The following is an 11,307-nucleotide window of genomic DNA, read 5'->3' as shown; positions in this document are numbered from 1 at the left end:
TGAGATCTTCTTAAGCCTTTACTTCTCCAGGCTCAACAATCCCACCTCTCTCAGCTTTTTTTATATAGATTGCTCTGACCATCCTCATTGCCATCAGCAGGACTCGTTCAGCATGACTGTACCTTTCCTGCGCTGGGCAGCCAAAATTTTGGACAGAGCTCTCCAGAAATGGTCTTACAAATCCTGAATAGAAGTGGTGAATCACATTCCTGGACCTGCAGGCTGCTTTTTTACCAAGGCAAGCCAGGATGCTGTTGGCTGTCTTTGTTACAAGGACAAGAGCTTTAAAATTAATGACATTGGTGGTGCTTGCTCCCCTCACTGCCCGTCTTGATCACTAGGTCATTTTCATTCAGAGCTGATCCCAGCTGTTCATACCCCAGCCTGTACTGGTGTGTGGTATAATCCTCTCTGGGGTGCAACGTTTGGATTTGCATCCTTGACCTTTGTGAGGTTCCTGCCAGACCATTACTGCAGCCTGAGCAGCTCCTTCAGAATCCCAGTGCATTGGCTGGTCCTCCTCTGGCTCAGTGCCACCTGCAGATTTGTGGAGAGTTGCTCTTCATGCCATCCTAAGGTCACACACCTTGCCAAGGGTCCTTTCAAGACAAAGAGCTTAAGGAATTGGCCTGAATATGATGGACACTGCATAGGGAAACGTGAGGGATTCAAGCTTTTCCCTGTTCTGTCACGAACACGACTCTTACAGGAGAGCAGTAGCAAGCAGTCAAAGCCTGGTCCCACAGCTGCCTCTATTATCAGGTTTTTGCAGACTCAATAGGAAAAGCTGTGTGACAGAGGTCCCCTGAGATGGTTCCAGCCTTGCAACCTTTAAAAAAGGATCCAAGCAAGCAGGATGTTGGTTTCTGTGGGACTTCTATTCTGCATAGTGTCTTAGCACCAGACCCTGTGATAATATCAGGAGCACTGAGGCAACAGCTGAGTTCTTTTTCTCTGGAGTGGGGTAGAGTCTGAATTATGCATGGGCTGAGGTCACTGCTGCTAACATGCTTGGTTTTAAATTAGACTCCAAAGCCAAATAGCACCCAAACTGGGAAGTACAGCACCACCTAAGAGCTGCTGCATTTCCCTTATCCACAGTGAACCTGTCACTATGTGGCAGGAGAAAACCTTGGGTGGTTTAGTATTGGCTGTGACACAAAGTGCACAGTCACTATGAAAAAAAATGAGCCAGATACTGAAAAAGCATGTGAAAAGTTTATCTTAGTAGGAATGGAAAATAGTGTTATGTCCATGCAAGAAAACAAAATGTGTTTTGAAAACTGTGATGAAACAGAATATGACATATCAAAGAAAATAAAAAAGGTGAGTAGAAACTACTCTTTGCACCAGGTGGTACACTCGTACCAAGGGGAAATATATGGTTAAGCTAGTGACAAACAGAAAATTCAATGTGACTGATTCATCCAAAACTAAGAAGAGGAGCATCATTGCTGCAAATTTTAATATCCTTTTCATTTCTTTTCTTTTTTTTTTTTCCTTTTCTGCAGAGGCTGGGATTGTAGGAACATTATCTCCTGATATATTGCCACCTCATATGGCCGAATGAGCTACTGTTCAACCTCCCAAACATCATATCTGGGAAAGTATATTTGTTCTGCTTGTTGATGCCTGTTGGAATTTCTTTCACAATGTTTTGAATCTTTCCCCAAATCGTTGTCATTTGTACATCTGACTGAGTGCATTTCCTCACTCATATATTTTAACACTTTTCATATGCCCTCGAGCATCAACAGAAATGTATTTTTCATTGGCTGAATTGATGTTGCTGTTTCTTCATTGCATTTGTAATGTGACATTCGTGTTTGTTTTGTTTTGTGTTTTGCTTTGTTTTTTTTTCTCCTAGTACTCTACTTTAAATGACAAAGTATTTAAAGAGAGCAAGCTGGTTCATTCTACTCTCCTATATTAAGAGAGTGCTTCTAACTGTAGAGTTAGAGCTAATCTAATTAAAATTAATGACAAAACTCAGCATTTGAAAAAAAGCGATATATTGCTGTGCTCTTTGATTACTTTGGTTAACATGAAGGTCACCTAGAAAACCATTCCCCCCCCCCCCAGCATCCGTTCTGTTGTTCTAGGTCTCCTGCTAATGAGAAGAACAGCCAGGCCTGGAAGTTTTGCTGCTGTTCCAGGTGTGACCATCCCAGTGCTGTGCTCCCTCAAGCTTTTTTTTTTGCCTTCCTGTGGTCCATTTGTCATTTGACAAAGGCACCAGGTCTGTCCTCCAGCAGCATTCCTGCAGTTCCCTCTCCCTGAACTCCAGCCCTTCTGTCCCCTTGCATTTCCTCTCTCTCTGTATTGCCCTTAGAAGAAATGCAGATGAGGAACGGGAGGGCTGATTGTTGAGGGCAATCCTATTACTAATCTAGCAAGGCTATTTCATTATAATAATATGGCAGAATTTCAGTCATAGTCTTTGTGCTGCCTTCAAAGCAAATTGTTCAGATCTTTCTCTTAAATGAGGGAAAGGACAGTCATCCAGCTGGGGTTTTTTTAAAACCCTGTCTGGCATTTTTTTGATTCCCTGAGAATCTATAAAGTGTTTTACACCCATTTTTTGTAATCTCCTCTTCTGTCAGACAAACTTCATGCATGTTTGACATTTGAAAAAAAGAAAATTGAGACCTAGCAGTTCCCTTTCCTCTTTCTCCCTCCTCCACACTGTACACTCACCACTTGTTTTTAGCCAAGAAGTGGTGCTTCACAGCTCCAGTTGCTTTGTTATTCATATTAAGACTGCCAGTAAAAGAGTTTCATTTGGCTTCTGTCAGTCATACAAGAAATAGGGAAAATAAAAGGGAAGGGAAGCTTGCAATCAGAAATACAGCCAAAAAAGTTTTGCATTGAGAAGTCTCAGAACTTCATTTCTTAACAGAATTGAATGCAAAGCAAATAAGGTGATAATTTTTTAGACAATTGAGAAAATAATGGATCTTTAAGACTTTTCCCTAGATCTATTTTAAGTGGGGTTTTTTTTCCCACCAAAATGTTTTTTTTTTTCAAAAGGGAAAAAACCCCAAAATCATAAACCAAGATTCAGAATGAAACCGGAAAAATTATTTTTACTTAAAAAATCAGTTTTAGACAAAGAAACTAAATTAAAACTCTCTCGTGGAAGGTGGCTTAAATTTTCCTTTAACATGTGTGTCTCTCCACTAGCTGGCCAGGTAAATTGCTCAACCCCCTAGTCCACTTAATCTGGACAGTGAAATTCCACTCTTAAAATCACTGAAAAAACAGTGGTTCATTTTCCTAAGTCTGTTTACCACAGTTCTCTGTTTCTTCCTTTTCTGGATGTCTCCACATTAAGAAATATGGAGAATGAAAGAGGCTGTCATGGTCTATTGAGAGATGTCAAGGCACCTTTGATGTTTTCAGTATCCTTGTTCACTTGAAGGAAAACATTAGTTATGAAATGATGGACCAAAGAGCTGGTGAAGAATGTGAAATTAGTAGAAAAAATAGTACAGTGCATCGTACAAAAATTAAATTTGTCATTCAAAAGAAAAAATAGCTCATTGTGATGTTCAGTGTATTAAATCTACCTTCACTAGAGCACAAAGCATGTCAATTACTGATTAAGGGAAAAGCTATATGTCAAATATAGTATATGATAGATTGAAGAAAAATCACTTTGACTAGCATGAAAATTAAACCCAGTCCCAGATTCTTTGCATACCCCAATCTCTTACTGAGTTGAGTAGATGAATACATTAGGAATGCAAGCTAGTTGGGAATGAGCGCTGGTAATAAATAACCCATACCCCAGAAGGAGTATGGGTTCCTTTCAGTTCATTCCTTTATCCCCTCTTATCCTGTCACAGGGGCAAACATTTGTGTTTTGGTGTTCATTACATGAATCAATAATTTTTTAAAAATTCAACTTCCCTTTCAGTTGGAGGAGTACAGGGTTGCAGCAAGGCTTTCCCTATTCATTTATCATTTACAGAAACTTTATATAATCCCCACAGCTTTCTGTCCTTGTGGGACCACAGTGGGATGGCAGCCAGCTGCTGGCAGCAGCCTGGCTGGTGCTGCCCTTGGCTGTGAGCAGCGCCTGCACAGGCACACACAGAACAGATGTCTGTGGCATGCTGCTCTTTGGAGATGAACCATTATAGACCTTTCACACTGCTCATCCAAAATGTGGGTTGGAAATTGCCTCTCTGTTTTGAGTGGGATTCATCTGTCTGAAGAGCCCCATTGGTGCGAAGAATGAAGGGTCTGATTCACAAGCAGATGCAGCCTGAATGCACAAGGAGCATTAGGAAGCCAGGTAGCCAAGTGCTGAGGGCTTGCCTCTGCCTGAAGGCAGCTGCAGGTCTGGGGGCTGAGAGGAAAAGGTTCCATGGTCCTGTTACATTGCATGTCTGGCTCTCAAAAAATGGCATTTGGGACCAAAAACTGACTAGAAACAGCAACATGATACTGAAAGCAAATTGATTCCCACCACTGTGAAGTAAGGGTGTGTATTGTATTTGCCAGGATGCCCCGACAAAGGCAGGAATGATGAATCTGACTCCATGTTCTCAGAAGGCTAATTTATTACTTTATGATACTATATTATATTAAAGAATACTATACTATACTAAAGAATACAGAAAAGATACTTATTGAATGCTAAAAAAAAATAATGAAAACTTGTGACTCTTTCCAGAGTCCCAACACAGCTTGGTGGTAATTGGCCATGAGTGAAAACAACTCACAGCAGAATCCAATGAAACAATCACCTGTGGCTAAACAATCTCCAAACACATTCCACATGTGAGCACAACACAGGAGAAGCAAATGAGATAAAAATTGTTTTCCTTTTCTCTGAGGCTTCTTGGCTTCCCAGGAGAAAAATCCTGGGCGAAGGGATTTTTTTCAGAGAATGTGAATGCCACAAGTGTGAGATGGGGGTAGGTTGCAAGAGTTATTTCTTCTTTTCAGACTACATCACACCTATCCCATTCCCTTGCCTCCCCACTGAAACAGCGTGCCTGACAGGGAATTCTCTGTGGGAATGCCAATGATTTTACATCAGTTTCTCATTGAAACAATTCACTTTGTTTTGGTACAGAAAAAAATACTGTCGAGCCTCTTTCTGTGCTTTATAGCACCAATTCCCACTCTGGAAGGAGTACCCACATACTTTAGGTTAGATGTGTCTTCAGTGCCCTGGCAGACAGAGGCAGATGTTTCCCTCCTTGTGCTCCATCTGCCAGGAGAACAGGGCTGGAACCAGTCTCACAAGCTGCCAGAAAAAAGCTAGCAGAGAGCAGAAACTTTTAAATGCTGCAAATTTGTGCCTCACTGTTACCAAAGAAAACAGAAATTAATTTCAAAGTATTTTCCCATAAATCTCCATTCCTTGCTATTTTAAGTGAGCTACACTGTTTTGTTGTGTATGACCACACAAGGTTTTAAATTTATGGGGTTGTTTTTTCTGGTTTGTTTTTTTTTGTCTTTTTTAATAAGTTTCAGATTTATGGAAATTCTATGACATCCTTGAAGGCTGGGATCAGATCCAAACTGTCTGTGCCATAATTATTTTCAAAACTATCTGAATTTTGTGTCAACTTTAACTCAACGCCAATATTTCTGTTTCACACAAAAGCATCAGATGGTGCTGTGTATGAACAAGTGCATGTGGACATGATAAACTAGCACCTCCATAATGACTTGGAGTGACTCCATGTCCCTGGCTTCAAAAATATGCAAATTTGGGTTTGTCATAGTGAATTTTTCTCTTCTTCCCACTCCAAGAAAGAAGCAAGAAGAATGTGAATTTCAAAATGTAGTAGCAAAATGTGTTGGTTTTTACAAATTGACTACTTAATTAAAATGGATGAATTCTATGCCTAGAAAATTACTTCCCAGTGTGAGGAAGACACAAAAGACTGTTGTGAAAATTAGAAATAGATATGCAATTCGGGGACAATAATTTCTGTCCAATATTCAAGAATCTTCCTATCTCACATCCCTTTGAAATGATGACTCTATGCGTTGGTTTATTTTTTGTACTAATGAGCCATATGGATTTGTTCTTACTTTTGGTAGCTGTTATATTTGCATTTGGGAACTTGCAAAAACAACTTAATGTGTAGCAGGAGTTTAATAAGATTTTATGGAAGCTCCTGGATCAGGCTGACCTTTCCTACTCAGGTGTCTGGGAACTCTGCCTTTTTTCCATGCTTCAGAACCATGTGTTTTTTCTTTGAAAGAGTCTAAAGAGAAATTAAAAGAAAATGTAACAGCCTTCCAAATACCTTTGCATTGTTATCTGTGAGGAAAGCTGAAGAAATGTTGGGGAGGTAATAGGGAGAAATGCAATGAAAAGTTAAGAAGGCTGGAGTGGAAGGTGAAGATGGGTGGGGACTAAATGTCAAGGATACTGGCAGAAATTGTAAAAATGAAAAAAAATAGAACGCCAGAAATACCTTCAAAGTGATGAAAAGAATTATTATGTTCAAGGAGGTATTCCGACTGTGCAAGAAGTGGCAGCAAGGTTGAAGTGCTAACATGAAACTGCAGAAATGTCACTGCAGTACAATGGGATTTGTAATCCCCATCACAATGTAAGTGTAGTCAGTTGTGGAAACTCAGATACCCACAGATGCCACTGAATTCCAAGGCTGGACACCTGGTAGTCTGTATGCTCTCTATCACTGACATGGAAAATATGGATTACTCATAAAGACACAAAAATTAGTAGTCATTTAATAGGTATATCATATTAAAAATGTAATGTTCAAATGAGAATGGAATGAGCAAAAAAAAAAACATGGACTTTTTTTTAAATACAGTTCACAGTGAGATCAAACTGTGAGTATAAGGCTTTAAGAATAACATGGGCTAGGACAGATAATAGATGAAAGTCATCCTAAGTTGTCAAAGTCTAATACTTGTGAAAGCTGTAATTCAATTGAAAGTATAAAATAAACCAAAGCAACATAAAAATGCAGCACAGGATTGTAAATGGGACCATCAGAGGAGATACCTCACCTGATAACAGCAAGGCTGTAAATATGAGGATGACAGAACTGAGAGAAGCAATGGGACTAAGCTCATATCATGGCAATGAAAAGCCATAAAGTGGGAGGGCAAAGAATATTTATGGGAGGAAAGACATTGAAAACTGAAAAAGATATGGGATGACACCATCCTATATTTTAAATAATAGATATGTCATGCAAAAGAGGCAGAATGAAGGAGATGAAATATTGTGCAATAACACATCCGGGTCACCCAGAAACCCATGGAGCTGCTGTGAATTAAATGCTGTTACTGGGGGATTATTCCATATTCCTTTATCTGGTACCAGCAACAAAGAAGAATGACAAAAAATGAGTCTGCATTTAGGTATATGGGATTAAATTTGATTTAAAATATAAAATTGCAATCTGAACAGCTGTTAATGACTATCAAAAATACCAGCACACAAGGAAAAAATATGTAAAACCCCAGTGTGACTATTCACTAAGCCATTAACAAATTAAGTTTTTGTCAGGCTTTCAGAATACCAAGCAATGTGGCATTGTCTATAAGATTACCACACATATAAATTCTTCACATATTCCCTTAAGAATTTACAAGACAGTATGAAGTGAAATATCCAAGTGATGTATGTGCAAATCTTTCACAGGTTTGAAAGAAGTGGAAAAAGAAAGGTGATACTATCAGCACTGTCTTTTCTTTAAGCTTTCTTGATTTCTATAATAAAGGTGCTTAGAATAGCCTTTTAATACTAATAAATAAAATGTCCTTTAAAATATCTTATTGAAAATTGAAAATTATTTTATTCCATTTGCCTAACCGAGGAGCTAAAATAAAAGGTAAAAACGTTTGTAGAATTAAAATGAAATTATAAAATTAAAGGGTCTTCAAGTCCTTGGAAGATAATTTAGGATTGATAGACATAGATAGAGTGAGGGACAGGAAGGAACCTTTTACAAAAATAGGAAATTTCTTTCTCAGGGGAACAAGAGCTACAGACTATTTCCAGTAACTTCTTATCTTACTAGAATGAGGCCAAGAAATAAGGATTAACCTCTTAGCAGAAGACTCACCTCTCTGTTTGAAGCAGCCAAAGAAGGCTAAAAAGGAGCAGAAATAGGAGGAGAGGAAAATTACTATTAGCTGCATATGCCAAATTTCTGGAAAGCACATTTAGGCTCCCTTTCTATATGGTGAAGAGATCAATGTAATGAATACTTGATTTCCTTTCAAAGGGACTATGAAGTCTAAATGACATTTTTAGCCATCCTATATCTCTAGATCATAAAGCTTCTGACAATAGCCATCTAGAAGATGATGAATTGATAGATTTCAAAATATTGTAATTGAAATTATATACATCCTATACAGCCAGAGAAGAGGATAATGCAGCAGGAGCTTTTAATTAGAATTGGTTTTATTGCATTAACAGCTTGTTTAAAGAACTGTGGTTTCTTATATTACATAAAATGAGACCTCTGTATTATCCATATTTTGCTATATTTAAGAGTGATAATACAGGGACAAAAACCAATGCTAATTTGTTAGTCCAAAGTCTTTCCACAGCAGATAATGATGTGTCCTTCCTAAGAGCTAAATGTTGATTCTGCTCTGAAAACAGACTTGCAAAAGCCCTCAGTAAATAAGTATTTCTTCTATTGACTCTATGCCCTAAGAAGCTTCTGTTTGCTATTTACTGCTACCTGCATACTGAATAATTACACTCAATAAATTCCTTCCTGCTATGCCTTTCTCAGATGGTTGGATAAGATTAGTCACAGCAGAAGGTGCCTTCATGCTTTTAAAAAGGCAATCTATTTTTTTCCAGAAACAGGCATTCGTTTAGATGTTGGAACTGCCTTATAATTTATTTTAAATTACAGGGGGTTTTTAAATCACCTTTTCACGTACTTATTATTGTGGAAAACGGTGTAAATAAATGGAAAATTTAATATTTTATAGTTTTACCTTTTTTTCAATGTATGTATGCACATGCATATAAAAGAAAATATAAATGTAATATGCTTATAAACTGTGTGGATATATGTGTATACCACACATTTTCAGTGGAGGAAGAAAAGAGTCAGAAATTCATGTTCTTCTGTCTTGGTTAAAGCCCCATATAAATGCAAAATGTAGAAATAATTTAAATAGCATTGATGCCCACTATTCCTTTCAATTTACTTCATTGTGGTTCAGAATCCAACCATCCAATTTCATTTAAGCACTGGTAAAAATGAATGTCTGCACTTCAGCAGGGAGGTTCTAATGGAGCAACATGTAGCCAGCAGCAGGACCTGCTAAAGGTTCCTCTTTAACTACCTGTCAATTTTTTTGGTAATTATATTCATAGGCAATGAGACTTACTATAATTCTATTAATCTTTATAAACAAGATAAACAATTCAAGATAAACAAATCAAGATATATGAGCCTGTATATAAATGACAGAAATTTTCACAATTGACTATTAATTTTGTAACTTTGTGCATTTTTATGGAACTACAAAAACAAGATCAGATATCTTGTAAAAGAGCTCAGTTGGAATGAAAGTAAACTTTAGATTTCTTGATAGTGGGATTATCATTGAGTAGTTACCATCCCTGTGTATTTTAAAAGTGAGGGATGGAAAGCACATCCCATGGGATAAACTGAGAGGAATTTCAGCCCCTTAAATGAATTATTTATACATCTCCTTGTGACCACCTTGGTACTCTAGTCCCACTCAGATAAGTTTAGCCACAGGAAGTACAACTATTAGCAGGGATCCTGGTATTGTTATCTTCTATCAGACTTTGTCTGTCAGCCAAAGTTCTTTTACAATAGTTGAACTATTAATTTTAGATCTGAACACTGTGCATAGATTGCTATCAAATGGTTACAATGGAGAAATAGATTGTAGTGCTCAGCCATGATACTTGGTGTGGCAAAAATTAATCATCATTTCTGCTAAGTGTCAGTCTCTAAAACAGTTGTTCCTCTCAGATCAAAGTCCTTTCTAAGTGTTTTTCCCCATGCTAGAGTCCAGTATGCCAGAGAAATAACAAAAAGTACTTTGAGTACAGTTAAAGAGGGTCGCAACATTGGTGCATCTGGACTTTATTTTCTTTTTAATGTCAGTAATTCTGTGCAGGTAAGAGAAAATACATATATTCTTGTTTACTGGTGATGGTCATACATACCACCAATGGTAGGCTCATTAATGCATCTCTTTTAAAGATTTTTATGTTCTAAATCTTTTTGCAGCTTCACATTTCCTCTAGTTAATTAAAATCAACCACTCAGCAGAGGCTTGGAAGGTCTCTGTGTATCTCACTTTAAAAACATTTGTTTGGGTGTCAGATATTTATACAGTTGGAGAGGATTGGATTAATACAGCTGGATTAAGAATATTATTTATCTAAATGCTTTCTTGTAGATGTTTAGAATCAGACTCATCATGATTAGGGGTCTAAGTCTGCTAATTTTCATGGCAAAACCCAATTTAAATAGTTGGAAAGAATACCAAGTCCTGGTGGCTTTACTACAGCTTATGTATACACACACAGAAATTGCTTCATCCATCACTGATGCTCAGCTGTCACTGTCTAGAGCTGGCATCATCACCAGCAAATCAGGGTTTATTATTTGTCTTTAAGGACAATGTCCAGACTTCTTGCTGGATTAGTGGTTGCTGTATTATCTCCAGTGTTATAATGTCTTTAAGTGTACATCTTCCAATTTGAGATATGATACTTTCTCTCAAAAAAACCCAAAAGTTGAACAACAAAAAACTAAAATAAAATTAATCTCTTCTGGAAAAAGAATGGAGTATTTTTCACTGTATAAAATAAATACAAAGAAGGTAACCATGTCTGATTATGTGAATGCTAACACTGGCAGGGAAATGCTCCATTTAGTTCCCCATAGAATGAGGATAAAAAGAATTTGCTCTGAGCATCGTCTACACATTGGGATTCTCCTTAGAGAGTGCAAGAAACAATTCTCAACCAACCCTGGGCAGCTTTAAAATTATGGGTTAGCTTTGTGTTGAAGGGAAAGGGGAAAAGTGGCCCAAAAATGCTGCTGGGTGAAGGCATCCCCAGGCAGCCATGCAGAGAGGAGGAGCTGCAGGTGCTGGTATGGAGCTGGTGGCTGTGGCTGCAGCCCCTGCTGAGGCTCAGAGCTGGGAAAGGAAGCAGAAATCCACTTTTGCTGGTGACAGCTCTCTGTTGGAGGGACAGAACATTCTGCCCCAGCAGGAATACAGCAGCACATCTCCTCAGAGAGGTGTCCCCAGGTTCAAGCTCCAGCCCAGGGCTCTCAG

Source organism: Melospiza melodia, chromosome 2 (assembly GCF_035770615.1).
Source record: "Melospiza melodia melodia isolate bMelMel2 chromosome 2, bMelMel2.pri, whole genome shotgun sequence".
NCBI classification, from domain to species: domain Eukaryota; kingdom Metazoa; phylum Chordata; class Aves; order Passeriformes; family Passerellidae; genus Melospiza; species Melospiza melodia.
Note: the sequence above shows the minus strand (reverse complement) of the source record.